The sequence below is a fragment of the Zootoca vivipara genome, chromosome 3, assembly GCF_965207765.1.
Source record: "Zootoca vivipara chromosome 3, rZooViv2.hap1.1, whole genome shotgun sequence".
Lineage (NCBI taxonomy): Eukaryota > Metazoa > Chordata > Lepidosauria > Squamata > Lacertidae > Zootoca > Zootoca vivipara.
The window spans coordinates 58,395,658-58,421,194 of record NC_142586.1 but is presented as its reverse complement, the minus strand read 5'-3'; the positions used below and the strand labels follow the sequence as shown (position 1 = coordinate 58,421,194).

General features: G+C 42.9%; 1 protein-coding gene across 4 annotated transcripts in view; it reads left to right on the top strand.

Moving 5' to 3' along the window:
- Window positions 1-25,537, top strand: part of MAP7 (microtubule associated protein 7) — a 104,421-nt gene that overhangs the window by 16,017 nt on the left and 62,867 nt on the right. The gene's annotated exons all lie outside the window — the stretch shown is intronic.

Genomic DNA, 25,537 nt, shown 5'->3' with positions numbered 1-25,537 from the left:
GACAGTTACATTCATGTGCTCAGCTGAATAGTTAACTCCCAGGAGGCTGGGTACTTCAAAATATGCACTTCAAAGTTTTTAAATGCTTGCTTGGAAATGGAGGAAAATTATTTAACAAACCTGAGTGAGCTATTGTTTATTTGCTGTTCTAGTCGATCCACACCCCAAGTCCCAAACTTCCGTACTTTTGTTGAGAAAGCCACAGCTACTTTAGCTTCTTGTTTATCTATTTTAATATGTTTAATAATCCCAGTAGAAATTATATTCTATGCAATTACAGGGGGAAATGAACTTGGAGCAAATGGGCTTGTTAGAAACACAGCCTTAGCACTTCAGTTTCCAGGACACAGATTCTTGTTTGGACTTTCGCTTTCATGTTGAAGTGCCCATTCGGGTGCTCTCTTCAAAGTGAGTTTTGCATGATATTAAGGAGGGTTAACCTGGTGCACCTACACTATAGGTAGGCAAACTAAGGCCCAGGGGCCAGATCCGGCCCAATTGCATTCTAAATCCGGCCCGCGGACGGTCCAGGAATCAACATGTTTTTACATGAGTAGTATATGTCCTTCTATTTAAAATGCATCTCTGGGTTATTTGTGGTGTTTTTTCATGAGTACAATGTGTGCTTTTATTTAAAATGTAACTCTAGGTTATTTGTGGGGCATAGGAATTCCCCCCCCCCAAAAAATAGTCCGGCCCCCTGCTGAAAAAGTCTGCTGACCCCTGCCCTACACTGTTGCTGCTGCTTATGTGTGCCAACAGTTGGGGGCAATCATGTTTAAAACTTCAAAGTACCATTTCCCCCAGCTTGCTGGAGTGAAAATCTCACCTGACTGTCATTTTAAAGTACTTTGAAGACTCACTATAAGTGCATCATCAAGTCTGAGATTCATAACATGTTTACTTGGGGAAATTTTCCATTGATACAGGAGTATTTACTTCAATGTAAATTTTGTTAATATTTGGGGGTTTGGTTGCAATTTGTTTAGAAGAGATTTATAAATTTCAGTCAGTTTTTCTGGGTGGTTACATATTACGGTTTGTTTATGAATGATTCTCCATATCCCAGTATTTGCAGTTGTCTACCTACCTATTACCAAAACAATTTGCTATTTCTTCTGAATGAAAAGAAGAAGGTGCTTGTTCAATTTCAGCTGGTGATGCTTGCATGTCCAGTGACCCTTTATCCTGATCTTTCTGATATCTCCTGTTTAAAACCCTTGAGAGCTGCTGTCAAGACATATAAGGCAACTTTCTATGCTTCTTGCATAGTGTTTAGTGTCGCTTCCTCTCCTTGTTCAGTAACTCTGTGCATTGAGCCAATGTGAATGGCTTTTTATTATATGTTGTCCTTGTTAATCACTTCAGGACTTTAATATAATCTTCTCTAGGTGCTCCAGTACCTTCTCTAGGTGCTCCAGTACCTTTTGTAACTTGTATTTCTTCTAGCTGTGGTTGTCTAACTGTGTGATGGGCAAACGGAATTTTTGAATTGATAATGGCCATTATATACTTTCAGAGATGCACTCTGGACTCCCAGTGCACCAGAGGCCTGCCATTTCTTTTGTACACAACTGCTGATTCTTTGGTTCAGTGCACATTGATTCAAACAGAGTTGACAGAAGGAAAAGCAACCTGGTTTGGAAAAACAAAACAAAACCCCAGTCATGCAAATCAGTCCCTGAATTTCTGGTGTCATTTCTTTCCCTCCTGTACAAAGCTTCTTGAAGTAGTGCTAAAACAAATGGCCTTTAGCAGTTCAGTAGCACACATGTGGAGCATCTTGGGTAACAACTTAAGTAAGCTAATCATAAGCTTGTTTTAGCTGGGAGACTTCTAAGCGATGGAGTCAAATTCCTCATCTAGATGGATCTATCTCTTGTTTTAGAAAAGTATGACTCAACAGAATGTAAGGAATAGCCATTATTTTAGATACCATTGTTTGTGGCTTAAGATTTATATTTTTGATCTGTCCATTGAACAGGGGAAATTAGTTGCTTTCTTTTTTACTTTAAAAGATATGACTGTTGAGCTAAATGACTTAGCCTACAGTACTAACCCCACTTGCCTGGGAGTAAGCCCTACTGACTTACTTCTGAGTAGATATGGTCAGGCTTGCACTGTTTCTTTGAAGCTAAATGTTAACTACAGTATTTCTTTAAAGACAGACTCTTCTTTTCTGTATTGCTACCTGTTAATCCAGATGCAATGTTGTTTAGTTGTTTAGTTGTTTAGTCGTGTCCGACTCTTCGTGACCCCATGGACCATAGCAATGTTAGTATTTGTTTAACACTAACCAGCCAAATATATCTATTGGAAAATAATATTTCAATGCATTGAACATTTTGGTATTATATATAATACGTGTATTATATATAACAACTTCTCCTATGTCTTAAAATCAGAGCATGTTAAAAGTAATGTCTCTATATTTAGTACTCATTTCAGGTACTGATTTTGTGATAACAAGTTTGTGGTTGGCTTTTGTAATTAAGTATCCAGGTTTCTTGTAATTTTGAATTTTTTTTTTAGTAAACAAATAAATTGAAACCTAAATGTTTAAAGAGGAAATGAGGCAGAGAGAATCTTCAGTCAGCTGATAACAAGGGCAGTCAAATGTCTTCTCGGCCTGTGAACAATAATATCAATTCTCTCTTTCTCTCTGACACTTTGAAAACAAATGAAGAAAAAGGCCCCTTTTTTCTTAACTTTGGTGCATGGCAGGGATGTCTGGGATGATCACAGAAGTTTAACATCTGATGCTTTCATTCTAATGACATTGTGTGACTGCGTTTCCAGCAATGAGCTTTATTTTGTTCATCCAGAAAGATGAGAGAGATTTATTTTAATAGTAGCTGTGTATTTTGTAGTCATCTTTGTTCTGAAAGTGTTTATGTGTGTATGTATGGGGCATGGGAAGTTGTATCTAATTTTGTGAAAGTAGGCAGTGGGCTATTTTATTATATTTGCTATAGAAGATGGGATTGAGAAACTTGGCTTTTTCAGTTGATAGGACTTGCTCATGATCTTACTAGTCATGAAAAGTGACATGTGGTAGTTGGGGGTGTACCTAGGGGTTGGCTAGGTTGGCCCCCACCAAGGGGGCCACCAGGGGGGCACAAAAACCACACCCCTCCACTCTGACTTGGAGTGACTTATAGCCTGCCCACCTACCGTACCTGCTTTCTGGGCTGCTCTTCCGCTGTTCTGGCTGGCTGGGTGAGGTGTGCAGGCTCCTCTGTGTGACTTGGCGGAGGAATCTGCTTATTGGCATGGACCATCACATAAACCCTATGGGGCCTCCTCCACAGGCAGCCAGTGCTGCTCTAGAAGCCAGTGGGGCTTGGAGAGGAGAAATAGGAGGGAGAAGGCAAGAGTTGCAGGAAGAGGAAAAAGGAAGGGAGGAAGGCAGGCAGGCAGGCAGACGGACTGATGGAGGAGGAGGAGGTGGTACAGAGTGAAGCAGACCGGACCCCAGTGGCTGTGGAGGAAGTCGCTGATGGAGCAAGAAAGGTGATGAAAAGCAAACTTTTTGAATTTCTGGTTCATTGTTACTCCCAGCTTCAGAGGCACCAATACAGTTCCTTGCCAAGGGAGCAAGGGACGAGGGATGCTGATACATCCCCTTGCAAAGGGTTAAAGGGAGCATAGGGTTTATTATTATTATTATTATTATTATTATTATTATTATTATTATTATTATTATTGGTTTTCTTGGTTTACAAAGATATGTGCAGTCTCTTGTAACATTTTTTCCAAATCAGTTTCATTTGTTGAGACATTGGGAAGAAAAGGGGGAAAGAGGTAGATGGGGTGGGGTGGGCCCGGGTGACAATGTTTCTATTTTGTTTAATATTAAAGAGAGCCTAGGTATGCCTCTGGGGGTAGTTGTGCATATTGAAATCCAGAGAAGGTACACAGGGGAAAAACAAAACAAAACTGGAAATGCAAGCCTTTTCTTTCATAGCTGAGCCAGTGGTTGTCTGTCTGAAACTTGGCTCTTAAATCTGAAAAGACAGGCTGGCTCCCATGCTGGCTTATTCTTTTACATCTTACCTAGTACTTGCACCAGTTCAAATATGAAATGTTTTACTTGCCATGATAGATGGCAGAAGCTGAAGCAATCTAGAACTTGGTGAAAACATCGAAGCTGTGCCCATCTAGGCTGGCTTTTTTTAAACCTTTGAAGGAAACTATCGTAGATGCTTCACTCTTTACATAAACAATTCTTATTCCTGTCCCAACACACCCACATGAACTGCATTAGCTCACTTACTCATAAGGCTCTTATTGTACCTTTCTATTCTTCAAAAAAAGAAAAAGAAAAGCCACGCTCCCTTCACAGAATGGAAAAACCCGTCTTTCCAGTGTTGTATTAGTGAACTCAAAAAGCTGCTACCAAACCTTGCCTTACCAGGAACAGCAGGGCCGCTCCTAATAGCCATTTTATGACACAGATGTCACTGATATGCTATAGGAGGCTGTGGCCACAGCCCTAAATCAGATAATGAGCAGTGTGCACCTTTCTCTTTAAAGTGTAGTAGTGCCTGTGAGGCTGCGCTTTTGGGATGCCTTCTTATTGTCAGGGGTGTACCGTACTTTTTGTCTCTTCCCCATTACTGCTTGCACAGGTCTTGATTATCAGTGTATGACCTGCCTTTCCCTGGATTAGCCTGCAGCCATGCCTTATGGCTGCTGGAATCAGAGGTGATGCTTGTATGAATTCCTTGCTCAATAGCTTCATCTACTGACAGGAGGTGGGGAACTCATGGTTCTCCATATGTTGTTGGACTCCAGCTTCCATCAGCCCCAGACAGTATGGCCAATGGTCAGGAATTATGAGAGTTATGACGTAGCAACATCTGGATGGCCACAGGCTTCCCACTGTGGTATGCCTACCCATAACAGAGGAGCAGTCAGGGGTCAGTTGCAATTGGCATTGCATCTTAAAACAAATACACATTATAAAAGTATACATGCACAAAATAATTTTTATTAATTCTATTAAATGTGTATCCCACCTTTCAAAGGATCTCAGGATGGTAATAACCAATAATATTATAATAAATGTATTGATCCATTGATCTAAAATAAGCTTGGTTTCTGGGTGAAGGAAAAAACATTTTTAGAAGACTGGTGAAAGTACATTCCTTGCTCGGTCGGCACCTTTTAATTCCCCCCCCCCTGCTTCTGGACTGAGCTTTGAAAAAAACAACCTGGGATTTAGTTTGAACTAGGAAAAGCCTATTGGGTGGTGCCCGTAACATGACGCCATCAAAAACTCATACACAAACATCCTATTTTGCAACTGCTTTTAATACATTTATAAATATGAAAATGTGTATTCATCGCTCATTTCAAAATGAGGAGATGGTCACTGCTCAGTGGTTAGAGCAGGCTTCCTCAACCTCGGCCCTCCAGATGTTTTTGGCCTACAACTCCCATGATCCCTAGCTAGCAGGACCCGTGGTCAGGGGTGATGAGAATTGTAGTCTCAAAACATCTGGAGGGCCAAGATTGAGGAAGCCTGGGTTAGAACATCTGTTTTGCATACAGAAGGTCCCAGGTTCAGTCCCCAGCATCTCCTGGTAGGGATGGGAAAGTGTCCTTTCTGAAACCCTGGAGAGCTTCTGCTAGTCATTGTAGACAATACTTTACCTCAATAGATGAACTATCTGATTCCACATCAGGAATGCTTCCTGCATTCATAAGTTGCCTAATGCACAATGGTGCAAGATCAGGACCGATGTACATTCCTGACATGGGTAGTAACATGCTAATCTGACAAGCAGGTCTAGGAAATTGATGTCATATTCACTGTAAACTAGGCACTAGTAACCTGCATATAGCCAAAGTTTATTTATTGCGATGCAGTAGTTCTGCCTGTGGTGGATTACCAGATCCCTTTCAAGACTGGGTAATGCATTGAACAGAGCACAGACTACCCGATAACCTTTGAGGTCCCTTGTAGTGTGTGCTGCTCATCTCCCTTGGTTTAGAAATGGAGCAAATAGATCATCCTATTCCTTTGACTTGGGTTCATATCCTATAGTACTTTCAGCGTTATGAAAAGGTGACTGACTTCTGAGGCAAAATGCACATGCCATCATGCTGCAAATATATATTTGGGGGGAAAAATACATTGTGTGTGCAATACAGACTAATTGCCTTTTATTTTGGGGGGGAAATGGTTGGGTGAGGGAGGCAGAAGGAGAATCCACAATATTTAGATAAGCAGATGTTCTCTATCATTGGATTATGTTAGAAGAGGCTACAAAGGGAGTGTAAAGCAAATTTGGATAATTGGAAAATAGGGATTCTACTTTATGTACAGATGGATACTGATAGACCATAAGGAAAACAATAAAGGCTGATTCAGCTGTTCAATCCTTAATTCAATACAATTTTGGGGTGTCCCACAAAAGGAATCAAACCTTTGAATCAGCCCTCCCTCTTGCATTTGTTGTTGTTGTTTAGTCGTTTAGTCGTGTCCGACTCTTCGTGATCCCATGGACCTCTTGCATTTACCTCCAACAAAATCTTTGGACTCCCCCCCTCCCAATAATCCTTTTGTCTTCAGATTTAAAGGTTTGCAAGAATGTGGAGTATGCCAGCTCTCTCTTCCTAGGTGCAAGCATATGTGAGAAGCAAGCACACAGACACACAAATGCCAGATGGCAGAAGCCATCTGTAAATAAAATAGAGCAACAGTAGCCAGATGCAGAATGATGGTGTTTTGGCCAAGTTGATTGTGAGCCACACTCTGCTTATTGTATAACAGAAGCTTTTAAGGTTCTGTGTACTGGGAGCCATTAGCAGGACCTTGTATTCCCACCCACTGCTTCTCTGGCCCCCGCTCCCCTACTTTCGTCTTAGAACAACATTGAAATGCATCGTTGCTTTTTGTAGCAGGGCATCTTGTAGTTGAAACATAATATGAAACTGAGCACTCCCAAGGAGACCAGGAGACCATTTTTATGAGACACGAGGCAAACCCTAATACAGGGGTGTGGAGCCTGTGGCCTTTCAGATGTAGTTGGACCACAACTCCCCTTATCTCTGACCATTGCTCATGGTGAGGGTTGAAGTCCAAAAGCAACGTTCAAACAGTGGAATTTTCTTGGTGTTGCATCACACATGGCCTAGAATAATATCTATGCTTCGAACATGGGAGTGGACGTTTTGTTTCTGCAGCCCCTCCCACCACCTGTATTGCCTGTCATAAGGGCAGGCACCTATGTGCATTGGTCCCAGTAATGTTGCTGCTGACGTATGTAGGCCCTGACACACATGACAGGCTATATGCATAGTAGAGGAAAGTGAAAAAGGTTGCAGTTCACTTCTGTGCCTCACTACATCCATGTCCTTCACGTATCTAGGTGTGTATGCAATACAGTGGTACCTCTGGTTTCGAATTTAATTTGTTCTGGAGGTCCATTCTTAACCTAAAACCGTTCTTAACCTGAGGTACCACTTTAGCTAATGGGGCCTCCCGCTGCCGCTGCACGATTTCTGTTCTCATCCTGAGGTAAAGTTCTTAACCTGAGGTACTACTTCCGGGTTAGCGGAGTCTGTAACCCGAAGTGTTTGTAACCCAAGGTGTTTGTAACCCGAGGTACCACTGTATAAGTACTTTTTAAAAAAATGCAAATAGTGGCTGCAGGGGACCTAAGCAGTATCAAGATTGCCATGGTCCTGCTAAAGTTACATTGCTGAAGCTGCTATTTGCACAAGGAGGCAGTTTTCATTATGGCCACCACTGGATGGAGGAAAGAGGGTTAAACTCCCCCTCTCCATTCCCTATGACCCTGCTGCTGCTCCATTCCTCCTGCAGCTGCTATTAGTGGGTTGTGGTTTTAAAATATATATAATTGCATCAAAGCCAAATCTAGGGAAGTGCAGAGCTTTTGGGGTGCTACAACAGGTACCACAACTATGACATTCAGTGGAAGGCAAGAGGTGTGGGGGCAGATTTTTGTGTCACACAGGGCAGCACTGAAATTTGAGGTGCCAAGGTCTGCCACTGATTTCATTCACACAATGTGTCAAGTTTGGCTCCTAAAAACTGAAACCTACTTCTGGCAGATACTTTCCCCAGACGCTTCAGTTTCCAAAGTGTCATTGGGGTGCTTGATTGTGCCCTGATGTTTCTAGTTTCACAGGGCAGCAATGATCCTAGAGAGATTTTCCATCCATCCCATCCCCACACCCTTCTGATTGGTTGTCTTGTGTTGCTCTTTTGCTAGCAGGAGGAAGTGGATGTGAAATCCTCATCATCTTTGAGCAGCATGTGCATCTATTATTTCCATGAATAGATTCTGAGCTTGCCTTGCTAGAGGAGGGGTGGGATGTAGGCATCTGATTTCATTACCTCTCTAATTGCCCATCACTGTTGTGTCACTCTTACAGTGCTGAATGAAGGCTTCTGATGGACCTTGAACCCAGCTTTTTGTTTCCAAGCTCCTTTATGATTTAAGGCATCTCAAGGATGAGGCAACTCCACTGACCCTACAGTCCAAATCAAAGCTTTTATCACAATGATGGTTCCAGTAACAAGATGGAAACTGACTGGGAACATTGTTCTATTAAGAAACTAATCTTAGGCTTGCCATATGTCCAGAAAATTCAGGACATGCCAGGAAATTGGATGGCTAAAATGGTGTCCTGGGGGAGTTTTTGAATTTTAAGAGATATCCAGAATTTCCTGTATGGACGGCAACCTGGCTTTTTTCTTTTTCTGTTTTTTTCTTCCCCAACTGAGCAGTGGAAGGAATGCCCACCCTTACATGGGAGACCCAAAGCACATTTTAATTGAGCATATTGTTATACCAGAACCATTAATGAAAACTCTCGTCCTTCATAAGAGGAGGAAAAAATAACCTGTAGCTCTAAGATATTGCTTGTCTGATATAATCAGTGACTTGGAGTGCACTTTATGTTATCTGTTTGATTTTTTTTGCCCTAGTTAGTTTTGCAAGATGATTGCAGCTATTGACAAGAAACAAATCTAACTCTTTCATTCTTGGCAGATGTTCATATATGACCTAATATGGTATGTTGCGCCAGACAGATTCTTATTTATGATGTGAAATGGATTACTTTTTGTGAGATTCGTTGCAAATGTTTGTAATGGTAACCTTTTTATATTTTTCTCATTAGAGTTGCAGGAAGCTAGTGCTGTAGGACTTGCTTGCTTAAAGATTAATGTGATCTTTTGACATGACTCATCTTATGTTATTTCCTGAGGCTTTCTGGCTGTTGAAGACTGCTTACCATGCCTTTTCTACTTAATAACTATTGCACTTCACTCTCATAGGAAGGGTTGGGTTCACAAGGTTGGGTCACTTGGGAACTTCACTAGATAGTCAAACAAAATACTGCTTTTAAAAAATAATATACAAATGGTTATGTTTGCTTTAAACTAAATTTAACTTATTTTGGAGGTCTATTCCTCTGAGTGTTAGCCAGGTAAAAAGGCAGCTGATTACCTCAGCTGCAGTCAGCACCATGATGCAACCCTTGGCTCTCCATTAGTGTTGTGAGTTTATTTAAGATATGTAAGTTTGAACAGTGGTTTCCCCTTCTGACTGTAGTAGATGTGATTTGCAAAAACTGTAGACAGGCATTGATTTGCACACTGTTCCTGAGTTGCAGACTGCATCTGAGGTGAAGCCTAAGGTTGTAATAATAAATTAATTATCTAAGGGTGCATCCTTGGTGTCATGAAAGGGCAGTGATTAGTTAGTTAGTTAGTTTCCCTATTACTGTATATTTTACAGCTGGTGAGGGGGGAGAGGTGCTTGTGAAATCTTCTGCCTCAGTTGCCAAAATAACTTTGCTATATACTTGGATATTGTATATTGTGACTTGGTTGGGAAGGGAGCACTGTTTGCTGCTAGGAACCACTTGCCTGGTGGGCCAAAGCTGCTTCAAAAGCCTCCCAGAACCATTGTCACTGCTGTCTGCTCATGGTGGTGTCTGCTCATTCCCAGCTGCACCACTGCCTTTCCCTTTCATTCTCTTTGCCGTTTGTCCATATTTCACACCAAGAGCAGCTTGAGGTCTTTGCAAGAGCATAGTGTTTGTTTGCTCAGGAAATCAGTAAAAAGAGTAAGTTAAGAACCATAGAAGTGTTGGGGGAACTGTGTGGAGGCTGAGTTTGGAAGAGTGAAATACTTCCAAACTTCTCAGAATGGTAGGGGCTGCTGCGTGAACACAATGGAAGTTTGACTTTATGTAAGAGGTCTTTTGCGTGTTTAGACCTTTAAACCTCCCCCCTTAAATAAATTCAGACAAGTCTCAAATTTTGGTTTGGTTTTTGGCAGAATTTAGGCCACAACTTTATTGATTACATCAGGTGAGTGGTTGCATAGGCTCTGGTTCTACTAGCTCCCTGCACCGTTGCATGTTGCGCTAACCCAGGGCACCAGCATAGGTCAGCCTAGGGCGAACACCTGGAATGGCAGAAAGCCAGGGACATGCTATGTCCACCACCCTGGACTCAGGCACGAGCACAACCCCTCTCAGGGTTGACCAAACCATTGAGTCCCTGGATTCCTTTAACGGAATACCCTTCACATAGGGATGGCGAGAGCGTTCCCCATCCCTATCACCTGAACCTTACAAGTTGTGACAATTTGCTACATGGCAGGTGAAACCCAAGTGGCATCAGCCAATCAGCCAAGTGGGAAAAATTCCTGTCGTGCCCCTGTCCCAACGACAGACGACACATGATGGCATAGCAAGGTTAAGCGCACAAGCCCTAAAAATAGGAAGAGGTGGGCAGGTGTTCCAATGCACTGACCAAAAGAGGAAGCTCTGGGTCACGTGTATGGGCACATATAGGCCCCTTGATTGGTTTGGCTAGCGTCCCATTGGCCTGATTAAACCCAGCATCAAGGGACCTACCAATAGGGTGTTGTGGCTATCCAATCGTACCCACCCACAACACAGGGTTTGGTTGCCAGGTCGCACCGCAACACGTTCCCTCTTTAAGGGAGGACATGATTTCTCCAGTAAGAGGGTGGCCATGTGGCCTACTTCACAGAGCATAGTCCTCTATTTGAAGAGCCCTTGATCCAAGTCCCATTTAAAGATAAGGAGCCATAAATGGTTAGCTCATTGAACAACAGGCCGTGCAGACAGTCTCCTAGTTTCAGTCTTCCCCCGCTATGGTGTGATGTATTGTGTTTCTGTTTAAATTACAGTAATTATTTCCAAATTTGCATCTATATCTCTGTATTAGCATATTCAAATTTTGTGCAAATCAGTTTCCTCTTTTCCCCCTTTTCCTTGGAATGCTTTTGTTCTTTTTGTGATACATACATAGGCACCTTCGAGAGAATACTGATTGCCAAATTTCCCTAGCCCATGGTTCAACTTCCCTACAAGACTCCCTGAGTACCAAGAAAACATGAGAAACGGCTGGTTTGGGGCTCAACTCTGTGGGTCCTTTAGGCCTCCATGGGCTGCAGGCAGTTGCCTGTCAAGATGCCCTGTCACTCTGTATGCTTTGAAAAAAATACTACAAATGCTTTTTTCACTGCCAGAAAGAGCTACCACAGATAGAAGAGTTGGGTTAGAACAGGCATCCCCAAACTGCGGCCCTCCAGATGTTTTGGCCTACAACTCCCATGATACCTAGCTAACAGGACCAGTGGTCAGGGATGATGGGAATTGTAGTCCAAAACATCTAGAGGGCCGAAGTTTGGGGATGCCTGGGTTAGAAGGAAGCTTAGCTATCCTTTCACAATTGGTATTACAGTATGTGTGATTGCCAATTTCAGTAAGGAGCATCTGAAGAGGGGTGGGGGGAGACTGAAGTCTGTCCTTCCTGCTCCTGAATATAGGTGAGGGCAGCCTGACAATCCAGGTCAATCTCCTGTTAATCCAGGGAAATACTCCTTGCGTCAGCTAGTTGACCTGGACTGTGATCCCCAGACTGGGCCAGATTCCCACTGTTATCCCAGTAACAGACTGGAAGATCACATCCATGGTAATTAATCACTAGTAATAAAGTAGTGCTCATGAAGTCTAGACTAGCTCAGTGGCTTTTCTGCAAAGGAGAACTGAGGGTGCCAAATGGAATCCTGTTCTGCTGTTTAGCAGCTGGCAGGGGGCTGTTTTCACTGAACCAACTCAAGGTGTATATTCAATGATCCATTCTGTGCAGGCATCGACTTTAGCCATGGCTGCACAATTTTGCATTATGAGAATCTTGTTTTTCATTTTTTCAATAAAGTTTTTTCCCCAGGCAAGTTTATAGTGCAATCCTACAGATGATTGTAAAGAACTACTGGTAATTCTTGTTAGTCAAACTGAGTTTACTCCCAGTCAAGTAGGTATAGGATTACAGTCTTATAGTTACAAATGTGAGGCTTGAAAGTGAATTTCAGAAAAGGTTACAGTAGGTGGTCTTCCTAAGGCTTGATTGTTCTTTGTCCCTCCCTGTTTCCAGCAAAGGCAGAATAGATTATGCAAATATAGGCAAATTTGCTTGATTCATACCAGAATTCTGATTTCATGGGTGCAGAATCTGTTAATTTGGAAGAGATTCTGCACAGCCCTGTAGCAACTAGGTGTGTGTTTGTGTGTGTGCACATATCATGCATACCCAGAATCATGTTTCAGTGTGGTATGGAACCTCCCAGCCAATTGCTCCTCAGAGGCTGAAGGAGTCTCACCATTTCCTCCTCCCATCCAAACAGCTCCGTTTCATTCTAGACATTAGTTGCAGTGTGTGTTGGGGTTTCTTTAATTCATCTATGCATGCATATGTTAATAGGGAGAGTAGGAAACTGGGCACAGACCTACTGACTCCAGAGAGAAAAAGAATTTTTAAGTTACCTGAACAACTTTAGAAGTCCTTTGCTTCTTTATCTTCCCCCCTTAAGATACAGCTAAGTAGATGGTATGGTCTGGAACCATTTGTGTGTGGACGTGAACTCCTTCGTATTATTCTGGACCCATCAAGGGGTAAGTTCCTGTTCACATCCTTCCCCTCGCATTAAAAAAAGTTCAACACAGCTCTGTGTTGGGTAATTTGAGTTTGAGAGTTCTCTAGACTGCACCCCTTTCCCTACCAATACATAATGCTTTATGTTTTTGAATCACAACATTCTATGTATCTTCACCAAAAAACAAAACAAAAAAAAGCAAAAGCTGGTTAGGACATTCTTGGCAAACTTCTGTAGATGTTTCACAAAAAACAACAGCTTATCATGCTGTGGTGCCTAAAACAACACAATTCTTTAAAAAGCTGCAATTCTTGCCCATAACCAAGGCAAACCCTGTTTAGCTCCCAGGACTGCATGTGGCAGTGCCCTACATCTTTCTGTTCTAGGACAACCTGCAGCTACTCTTGCATGCTGATCAGCTATTCCTGTCCACATATCTTCTGCCTTGTGGCATTGGCTCAGTAGGAGACTTAGGGTAAACTCTGAATAGAGAATGCTCTGTGTTTGCTTCACATTTGTGGCTTATTTGGAAATTATTTGTAAAAAAAAGTATGCACCCATTCAAACCACATTTATTTTTTCTTTAAAAAATAAAATTAAAATAAGGCTGGCCTTAAATCTTGTCAGTTTTGCGGGGGGAGGGTCCTGTGGGAGCAGCTGCAGTACCAGATTTAGTTTCATTGTGGTGCCTGAGTAGCTCAGGCTTCTTAAAAATTACATTCTGGAGTATTAATTAATAAACGGAGGTTCACCTGGTGCCTTCTTTATACACCTTTAACCAGGCCTTTGGTTGATCTGATTGACATCCTATGCCCTTTTAAAATGTGTTGGGGAGTTGTTGTTGTTGTTGTGTTGTTGTTCTTTTTATTTTGATTATGTACTTTGTGGTTTATATTCTGACTTTATCCTGTGAATTGCCCTACCTCTTGGGCTTGGTGTTCGGAAAGTCGGCAGTTTGAATCTGTGCAACAGAGTGAGCTCCCGTTGCTTTGTTCCAGCTTCTGCAAACCTAGCAGTTCAAAAGCATGCCAGTGCAAGTAGATAAATAGGTACCACTGTGGTGGGAAGGTAACGACATTTCCGTGCGCTCTGGTTTTGTCACGGTGTTCCGTTGCACCAGAAGAGGTTTAGTGCTGCTGGCCATATGACCCAGATAGTTGTCTGTGGACAAACGCTGGCTCCCTCGGCCTGAAGTAAGATGAGCGCCACACCCCATAGTCACCTTTGGTGGACTTAACCGTCCAGGGGTCCTTTACATTTACTTTACCTTATAAAAGGTAAAGGTAAAGGGACCCCTGACCATTAGGTCCAGTCGTGACCGACTCTGGGGTTGCGCGCTCATCTCACATTATTGGCCGAGGGAGCCGGCGTATAGCTTCCAGGTCATGTGGCCAGCATGACAAAGCAGCTTCTGGCAAACCAGAGCAGCACATGGAAACGCCGTTTACCTTCCCGCTGTAGCGGTTCCTATTTATCTACTTGCATTTTGACGTGCTTTCGAACTGCTAGGTTGGCAGGAGCTGGGACCAAGCAACGGGAGCTCACCCCGTCACAGGGATTCGAACCGCCGACCTTCTGATCAGCAAGCCCTAGGCTCAGTGGTTTAACCACAGCGCCACCTGGGTCCCTACTTTACCTTATAGGGCAGTATATAAATAATAATAATAATAATATACAGTGCAACTTTTTTGTTTCTGCTCAGCAGCCTATTAGCATTACAACCCTTTTCTGATAAAGTAACAGTAATGCTGTTTCATATTACCTTTAACCATTCAGTACTGTGCTTGTAAGGGACCCAGGTGGTGCTGTGGGCTAAACCACTGAGCCTAGGGCTTGCTGATCAGAAGGTCGGCGGTTCGAATCCCTGTGACGGGGTGAGCTCCCGTTGCTTGGTCCCAGCTCCTGCCAACCTAGCAGTTCGAAAGCACATCAAAAAATGCAAGTAGATAAATAGGAACCGCTATAGCGGGAAGGTAAACGGCGTTTCCATGTGCTGCTCTGGTTTGCCAGAAGCAGCTTTGTCATGCTGGACACATGACATGGAAGCTATACGCCAGCTCCCTCGGCCAATAATGCGAGATGAGCGCGCAACCCCAGAGTCGGTCACGACTGGACCTAATGGTAAGGGGTCCCTTTACCTTTTACTGTGCTTGTAAAACACTATTATTGGGATGACAGGGGCAGATGGATCTCAATTAAGGCTGCAGTCCTATACACATTTACCTCTGAGTAAGTCCAATTGAACTTAATAGGACTTAACTTCTGAGGGTTGCTGCTTAGGATTGTAGTGCAAGTTACACTTTAAAAAGAATGAGTTTTTCCCCTTTTTACAATTATTCCAATCTAATGTAAGAATTATATTGTCTAGAATAGATTACAGTGCTGCAACTGAACGGAAATGGTACTGTGACATGTAATGTTATTAATTTCTAAGATGTTGGCAAAGCTCTAATATATAATTCTGAAAGAAAATCCTTCTGGGTAGAGAAGAAACCACGTGCAGCATCCATATAAAGTTCCTGTTTGTGCTGAAAAAAGAAAATGTTCATTAAAGACCCAGACTTTACCCATGCTCTCAGCATATCATGTTAATTTTTCCTTCGTGCTTTTTAATTGGCATCTAACTAACCCTAATGCCCATTTGGTGAAACACTCTACCCTGGTACAGTTGTGGCATGAACTAGAACACAAAAGAACATTTGGCTTATTTATTACAGATTACATGAATTATTATGTGATTGTGGTTAGAGGAAAAGGTTTGCATATATTGATGGGCTGTTGTAACCCAAAATACTTAAAATATCATTTGTTCACTATAATTATCAGTAAGGTATTTTGGTCTGCTTCCTATTATTAGCTTTGCAATTTAGTCGGCCGAGACTAAACTCACAGTTTTGTGGAGTGTTTAGTGCAGCCCCATAATTGAAATAATTGTTTAAGCCCTTCCAATTCACATTTGTAGTCATGGATCCACAAGCATGGCATGCTCTGCCTCTCCGTCTTGCCACACTGTGTCCTAGCATATGTTCCTTGATTGGCAGCTGCTTTGGGTGTTGGGAATCCTCATACACAGATACTGTACCCCCATATATGGACAAAGCCAATTGTGAATATTGACCCTAAGCTGGTGCATTATACTGCCATTCTTAAGATCAATTATGTCTTAATGCGTACCATATTGCTCTTAACTAAGCTTTTTCCCACTTTAATAGAAAGCTACAAGTCAGAGTTAGAAAGCTGTTAACACAGACAAGTTTTTACGAGTTAAGAGTGCTTACAACTCACTTAAAAAGGGCTCCATCAGAATACAAGTCAAATGTGTGCTCCAATTAGATCCCAAGCCTCTACAGTAAAGTTGGTCATATGCTTCAGCACTCAAGACCAGTTTGATACTGTGCCTGGTTCAGAAGCTTACTGGGTGGTGACAAAGTTCAAAGAATGGCGGGATGACATATAGGCACTCCTCCCCAAGCATCTAAAGCTATGGCAGGGAACCTGTGGCCTTCCAGATGTTGCTGGACTACAACTCCCATCATTCCCTGACCATTGGTTATGCTAGCTGTGGTTGATGGGAGCTGGAGTCCAGCAGCACCTGGAGGACCACAAGGTCTCCATCCGTATTTTAGAGACTTTAGGGAGAGAACACTGAAAAATTGTACACCTAGGAATGTACACAAACTAAATATTAGCAAAAATGTGCCCAGAAGCAAAATGGATGTGTGTGTATTGATTTGCATGGAGGGAAGGTCCTGGAAAACAAGGACCCTCTCTAGTAAATAGGGGCATATGGAGCATGTGCTATGACTTGTGAAGTGAGGTGGTGTGATAGACAGCTGCTGCCACCACTAACCAGTTGCTTCAGGCTTACCTTCGGCTAAGCTGCTCATACTACTGACGCACTGCATTGGGGAAGGCTCCGCAAATTCTCCCCCTTCTCTGCCCCCACAAATAATCTCATGGATGTGACTGACAAGCTCCATTTTGATCAGATGCTGAACCAGAAACCATAAGAAGAGGTCATTCTTGATTTGGATAGCTATGTTCCATTTGGACAGGATATTTTCCCTCCTGGCTTTTTTGAAGTAGTGCAGCTAAGTATCTTCCACGAGCTCTTCTCTCTTTCCTTCTGTGGATTGCTTTGCTGCCAGCTGGCTTTGAACTGTGTGTGGATTTAAGTAATGGAAAAGGCATGCAGCTCCGATATGGGTCACACCATGAAGCCACAGTAGATCCTTGGAAAAGCGTACATGACCCATGGTAATGGAGGAAGTGGGTAAGGTCCTTATTTTCATCTTAAATTGTTCTTTGTGATTTGAAGCATAGGAAAAGGGCTTTAAATTGTCTTTTTCTTTGTAATTTGTATTTTCCAAATGTGCTTGTAGAAGCCAGTATTGTACACTGCAGTTATTTCAGGGAAACATAAAATGATTATGCTGTATCTGAATGAGCGTTGCATTGCTAAACACGTTGCCATTTTGCCCTGGAATTTAAATGGGCAAAGCTTACCGTATTTAGAAAACATTCTGCAGTAATTTATAGATTTTTCTTATTCAATGAAGTGTATGCTACTATAGCCTTAAATTTGTTTTTTGGCTTCAAAGACCCGTCTCCAGAATACATAACAATGAGTTATCTTTCCTGCTGTGGTGATTAGACCTACGATAACTTACCAATGTATTTATCAAAACTTGATGGATGCAGAGGGTAAGTCCAAGTTAAGGACTAAAGGAGTAGCAAATTCACTGTAAAGTAGTGAGAGCCCTGGAAGCCCTATTTGCTAGCATGTCTTAATGTGCCTTGAATTAAGACATGTAGCAGCAGCTCAGTCAGAATGCTTTAATATCTGACCCCCTATTCTGTGGAGTTCATAGAACTCTGTAAAAGTATCTCCTATCTAGAAAGCTCAGGTGTGTCAGCTTAGAATCCATGCTGTGCATGCTTTTAGTGAATGTCCACAGCGATTTTTTTTAATCTCCTATTTCTGAAAGAAAAAAAGCTTCCTTCACTGGCATAATTATAAATGCTGCTGGTAATGTATGATAAAATAAGAAGCTGCTGCATGAGTGGGACATTAGTTTGGCCAAGTTCATGTTGTTCTGGTTGAAATTATTCTCATTCATGATGAAGTTAAGCGACTTCTTCCATAAGCAATGGCAAAACACGGTGTGTATTAATCTATGTGCTGTTTAACATGGATTGATAAGAATTGACTGCTTAGTTCATGTGCCTTAAAACAAAATTAATTCCCAGAAATAAAATACACCCTAAATCATAGCAGATATGGGAGACATTGAAGACAATAATGTTCTAACAGGTACCAGGCTGTCTTCTGCACAGCTAACATCCTCCCCCACCCCTTTATTTCAGTCATGAGCTTAAAGACTGCAAATAGTAACAGATTGCATGTTGTGGAAATGGGGGATGGGTGTGGCTTGTTAAGTGAATAAACGTTCAGTACGAAGTAGGCCGAGGCTTCAGCCTCATTTTCATTTCAGCCTTAATCCATCTGTCCAGATGTGAAAGGCCATCATATTTAATCCTCCATGCAACTCCCAAATTCTTCTTTCTCAAAATGAATCCACATCAGCTGAACTTTGCAAACCCATCAGGAATCGGTCACCCAAGTAATGCAGGATGGTAAAGTTTGAGTTAACGGAAGGCTGAAGACAAATATATGAATTGCAAGTACAGGGAGGGTTTTTGAATAGGAGATCAGTGAGAGTGGAGGCCCTCGATCTGTGGTAGATTTGAATGATAGTGTGCTTTGAAAACCTTGCTTGAAATACTTAACTGGTGTAAAATTTCTGTAGGTCAGGAAACAGCAGTACAGGGAAGGTGACTGCTAAAACAGCTGTTCTCAGGAATGCACTAAATAACTAACTTTAACCCAAGGATACCAAACAACCAAGGAGTGCTCATGCAATGCAGAATGAACCTTATGGTGGGTGGCTTAAATTGTGCAACCCAGCAGAAATCAGCCACACCTACTATTGAAATGAATGGAACAGAAGTTAAATGCTTAATATCACATCTAAACTTACTCAGAAGTAAGTTCTATTGAACTCAGTGATACTTCCTTCTAATTAAACTTGCATAGGATTTGAGGGGGCATATCCCATTGATTTCAGTGGAGCATAAAACTGATTCTGTTTTTGCTCTTGTTATATTCAGTTCAGGACTCAGGATTCCAAAGATACATATAATCAGAAATGAGCCAGGTTGAAGCTACTTAACCCTTGCATCCACTCTTTTTCATTGGCTGACGTGGCATCCTTCCACCCTTCCAGGCATGGCAGGTTTGGACTTGCTCAGGAGTTCCCAAAGTGTGTGTTCCATGAGCTTCATTCAGATGATTCATGGCAGGGTCAGCAAACTTTTTCAGCAGGGGGACAGTCCACTGTCCTTCAGACCTTGGGGGACGGATGACGGACTATATTTCGAAAATATATATGAATGAATTCCTATGCCCCACAAATAACCCAGAGATGCATTTTAAATAAAATGACACATTCTACTCATGTAAAAACACCAGGCAGGCCCCACAAATAACCCAGAGATGCATTTTAAATAAAAGGACACATTCTACTAATGTAAAAACATGCTGATTCCCGGACTGTCCGCAGGCTGGATTTAGAAGGTGATTGGGCCGCATCCGGCCCCTGGCCTTAGTTTGGGAACCCCTGATCCCCAATGTTTGTAAAAATACAGTTAAAAGTCATACAGTGCATAGCAGTTGCTACAACAGACAGAAATATCATTAAGCTAACCAGTACTATTGCTGCAGACCTTTACATTAGTTAGTAAAGTTAAGGTCCATTTAAATCCTGGTGCTTTGTTTAATCTCTTCATTACTTGTCTATGTGCAATCACTGTTGCTGATCATGGCCGTTCATCAGGTTAGCTGTTTAACAAAACATTTTCTCACTGAAGGACAGATTTGGGAAACATGTTAGCAACCCATTCACAAGGTGATAATCTCGTCCCACATAGGCTTTCTTCCCATTTATAGCTACCTGCAAGAGCTGAAAAGAGCATCTAAAGGTGAACCATCATTTGGTGAAAGGTTCAAATGGTCATGCTATCATTACTCTAGTGTGAGAAAGAGATAAAGCAAGAAAAAAGGAGGAGTATTGTCTCCTACTTTAAAAAGAACCAGTAGCCATTCATAAAACACTTGTCCTTTACCAGAATAAGGCCTTCCTTGCATGTTCTCAGGCTGCGTCTCAACAGATGGATGAAAGGATTGGTTCTTTTCAGGAAAGCAAAGCAGGGGAAAATATTTCTGACTCCCAGTTGTCAAAAATGGTAACAGCAGTATGATACCCCTCCCAAGAGAATATACTGCTTAAACTAAGAGAGCTTTGGATGGAAGGGATAAACCAAGATTGGATTCTTTTTATGTGTGGAAGGACTGCAAGACAAGTTAAGTTCTGGTACCCAAAACAAATTGAGATTTATTTAATTTTAAAAGTACACGTCTTTTGGAGTAGGCTCTGGTCAGTGGATCTCAGGGTTGAAATGAAAAATCAGTCAGTACTGCAAGTATGCTCTCCACTGCTCTGATACTTAAAGTGTCTGTGAATAGCACTGAAATAAAGCTGTCTGCTTTGTCCTCTGGTTCTGAATGCCAGTTCCTGATCCTGTTTCATATCACCCATGGGTAGTCAGCCCTGGTGTATTCAACTCCCCGCCTTCTTAGGAGCATGAGCAGTAACAGGGGTGGTGACAGGAGGCAAAAGGAAGGAGTCCCCCCACTTCCCCCAGTACCCAGCAGAAGTAATGCAGAAGTGTGACCTAAGATCTTTGAGGAGTTGGTTCATTCAAGGGCTTCTGAAGGAACAGGAATTGGGTTAAAAGCAGTGGGACCCAGCACCGTCTGCAGGACCATGGATAGCTCCAGAGCACATGGCTTGGGCCAACAGCTTCCATAGCTGAATCATGCCTCTGTCTATTTCCCTGTTGCCCGAACTTGCTTGATAAGGAGTGGCTGCTTAAAGAGTTGCATTAGAGCAGGGGTCCTCAAACTAAGACCTGGGGGCCAGATGCGGCCCAATCGCCTTCTAAATCTGGCCCGCGGACAGTCCGGGAATCAACATGTTTATACATGAATAGAATGAATGGGTCCTTTTATTTAAAATGCATCTATGGGTTATTTGTGGGGCCTGCCTGGTGTTTTTACATGAGTAGAATGTGTCCTTTTATTTAAAATGCATCTCTGGGTTATTTTGGGGGCATAGGAATTCGTTCATATTTTTTTTTTCAAAATATAGTCCGGCCCCCCACAAGGTCTGAGGGACAGTGGACCGGCCCCCTGCTGAAAAAGTTTGCTGACCCCTGCATTAGAGCTTGGAATGTAGGGTTTTGGGGGCTCTTTGGTTTATTGGTGTGTCTCTTAGGATCTCAGTGAATTGGATGAATAAAGAGGCCCATGCAGAAGACTCCAGCTGTCTATTTGGGTCTTTCAGCTGCTGCTCATAGATTCATGCCTGATGGTAGAACGACTTCTCTGCTCTTCTCCTCAGCAGAGTGGACTGAGAGTTCATCAGAACTATTTGAGGCCTACTAGTATTTTGTCTTCCAGGTCAGGATCTAACTCAGTGCCGGGGACCACCATATCATACCTTCTGACTTAGTACCCGTCTTGCTGGAGAAGGCCATTCAACTATTGACTTTAGGATTTCCAGTTTGAAGTGTTCTTTTAGTAACATCTCCCCTCTGAATATTTTTCATAATTAAATGATCTCTGATATTGTGGAACAAGTTCAGTGTACAGGACTTCTGTAGGACTCAACAGCTCTGGACATTTGTGTAGCTTCTAACTGCATTATGCAGCTGTAGAGCAAATGCTCTGCATGCAAAAGGTTCCAAGTTTAATCCCTGGCATCTCCAAGTAAGACTGAAAACATGGGAAGCTGTTGTCAGTCAGTGTTGACAATACTGAGCAAGATAGACCTATGGTCTGATTTGGTATAAGGCTATGTTCGAAACTTGTTTCTTTGAGTTCTTGGAAAATTCTAGAGCATATGTTACCAATGTCACCTCTCTTGCCCAGGTGTTCATGGTGATCTGCTTTATATAATAATATTGCCTATAGGGGCAGCCTGACATCAATGGAACCCTTTTTTCCTTGCAAGACCCTGGTGTACTTTGACGATCCTCAACAGTTGAGTTTGTAGCTGATGGATTTATGTGATTTCCTTGGGTGGTTGGAGGCCCAAAATATCTTGACTGTCTCTCTTTCATGGTACCTTTTACAGGTAGTTGCCAACCTTGAGAGAGAGAAAATCACTGCTGGAAGAGGGGGAGGGTAATCATTGGGGGTTCTTTTCAAGCAAGATTGCAGTGTTTCTGAGGAAGGAATATGTATGTTACTTAGCAACAAGCATTTTTGAAAAGGAAATGTACACGCCTGCATGAAGTAAATGTGCAGCTGCATGGTCCTACCGTAGAAGTTGTGTATATTGGATAGATTAAAACCCAAATGTAGCATTTTGAGCTTCTAAACAAGACTGATCTTTGAAAGCATTTAACTGTAACTGAACTGTCACTTCACTGATATTGTACAATGTGAATTAAGTGGTATCATTTAGAATCTGAGCAAAGGAGATGTATACTAAGTGTTGTGTTTTATTTTATGGAATCACAAAATGTATTTTTTTAAAACAATTGTTTATTTAGCCACACACACACGATCACTCTCAAAAACTTACATTTCCAAATTGTTTATATTTAAAAGAGGATTTCCAAGTATTTTCTTCAAGGTTAAAAAAAAATCTCATCAATCATATTCGAAAACATGCTTGAAAACATCCTATGGCTATTTTTAACATAACTACATCTAAAATAAATCACAGAATCCATATAAGCCTCTTGAACCAGATGGTGACTATTGCTTAAAATCCCACACTAGGAATTAAGCCTGTAGCCACATGATGACAAGAATTGAATAAAAGTATTTCTTTTCCTCCCGAGGGCACATGCAATATAAGTTTGTTCAGCATTATTTAGCCTGACTCTGCCATTAGCTGTAACATATAGCTGCTGTGTGACAAGTTATCTTTTGACTGCATTAATAAAAGGTTACTGGCAGTTCAGTTGTACCATTATAATCTACCTTCCCATAAAGTCCATGGGCAAAACAAGGAGAGAAAAGCAACCGCTTGCTCAGACTTGTTTTACTTTTTGTCCTTAAGATTGAAAAATTATGTTCTCCTGCACACGTATAATCAAGGAGGAAAACTTCAAAAGAAAATCAGACCCTTCAAGTTTAGCTGGGAGTACCATAGTTCTTTTGTTTGATGCTCTATGAGTGGAAGTTATCTATCAGGTAATTCAAAATAATGTATATTTTTTCTACGGACTTGTGAAACAGAACTAAATTCCAAGGTATTTTTCCTGCCATATAAAATATGAAGAGTATAAGATACTTAAACAAAATAAAGTAATACACGCTGAGAGCCAGAGAGAGATCCATGTATACATGCAAAGTGCCTTCTGGCACATTTTCCTTTGGGCAACAGTGCTTTGTGAGGGGCTGTTTGGAAGACCCCAGGAGGATTTATGAGAGTGTGTAGGGGGACCACATGCTGCGAAGGTGATGTATGTTTGTATTTTTTTTTATAAAAAAATCATAATCCACAAAATCAAAAGAAAGATGAATACAAAATAAAACCAGCAGTGACATGTATGGTGAGTGATACCAGGCTGTACACCCTCCCAGCAGCAGCAGCAGCATCACTGCCACATCCTGGTATAATGCTGGGGGGGTGGGGTGCAGACACACCAGCAGAATCATTCCAGTGGATCCACTGGCACTGATGCTCCTGCACGTGTGACTCTGCAGCTCTAACCTCACTACTGCCTTGTCCCTGCACTGTCCTGGTGAGCAACAATTATGCCACTGTCAGGAGAGTGCAATGCAACACGGCCCCACCATGCCATTGTTAGGATCTCTTACTCGCAAGTAGGACCCTGGCAGAGACACATGCCCGACTGGCATGTTTTCTCCCTCCTGATCGATCGTTTGGGAGCTTCAAAAGCTTTCTCCAGCCCGAATATCACAGCGACTAATGCCAACTGACATCAGCACACTCGGGGATCCACGGAATTTGTGCAGTTGCGTAACAGAACTCAGTAGCACAGCATTTGGCTAGTCTATGTTTATTTACATAAAATATACTCAGAGCACTGCAACATGGCTCCCTTTTTTTCTAGCATCAGACAGCAAAGAGAAAGAACAAAGGACAACAGTCCCACTTCAGGAAACACAGTAACACAAACACCCTGTTGCCATTACGTCCGACTCTGTGGAATGAAAACATACACTGTCACAGATGGGGTGTTGGCTACTCCCGAGTAAGCACTCCACACATCCTCTGGATTTTCATAGTTTTATTGTGCATGCTATATACAGTGGTGAGATGTCTCAAATCATGTCTGCTCTGCATGGGGCAGAAGCCCACAATGGCGTCTCGTGGGCTCTGACCCCCCTTTTAAGACTCCAAACGCCCCTCCTCCTTGCTCTATGGGTCCTCCGTGGTCCCAAACCAGGCTCCTGAGGTGCCGTTCTCTCTCCTCCCTCCTTTCCAGCCCCTGCTGAAGCTAGCTCCTCCCCTGCTTCCCTGCTACCAACCTGGAGCTGAGCCACCAGGACTCTGCAGAGCCCTGGACCCGTCTTAACCCTTCCTGTTCCTGATTTGAACTCCCAGACTTGCTGCCGCTCTCCCATCTGGTGGAAGTAAGCAGAGTGGGCTGCTCTCTGCAAGCCCTCTCTCTTACATCCACCCCCCCTCCAGGCTCCCCCCCCCTTTCTGAGGCCTGGTTTGCCTGGTCTGATGTCTGTAAAGAGGGCTGGAAGCCTGACAGGTCTTCCTCCTCTGTAGTGTGTGTAAAATCCTGTTCCCCGTCGGTGCTGGGTGGCTGGTCCGTGTAGTTCCTTCCGTTGTCATCCTCCTCCTCCCTCTGGAAAATTGCTTCCGATTCCCGGAGGGCTCCTTGGGTCTGCGTCTCCCCTGCTCCCCACCTGGGATCGCCCTCCCCCTCTGTGTTCCCTGTGCTACTGACGTGTGGTGGTTTGGGTCTGTGGGAGAAAGGAGCGTGCAGTTCCAGTGTGCGGTCCTCCCCTTGCATGGTGTGCGTGGTTGCCTCCGCGTTTTGGGAAGCAGGAGTGCCCTGCCTGGCCATCAGACATTTTAACCCCCCCTCCCCCCACCGGGAGCCCGGGCTCGCTGTGGCACTGTAGACCTCCTCCTCTTCCTTTCTTTCTGGAACCTCTTGGCTGCCTTCTCCCTCCACCCTTCTGTCTAGTGTCTTTTGTGTGATTTCCTCCCCCTCCCTCCTGTCAGCGTCTTGTGTTGGATGTGTGTCACGTCCTCTGAACCTTGGGCTTTCCCTAAAGTGTGAGAGCAAAGACCTGTGACCCACGGGATGGACCTTTCTCGCTGTAGGTGCTTCCCCCCTGAAGGTGACAGGGTTGATCTGTGTCAGAACCTTGAAGGGCCCCAGCCTTCTGGGTGCCAGCTTCTTCCCCCTTCCCCCCATGGGAAGGCCTTCTGACCACAGCCAGACCCTGTCCCCTCCGT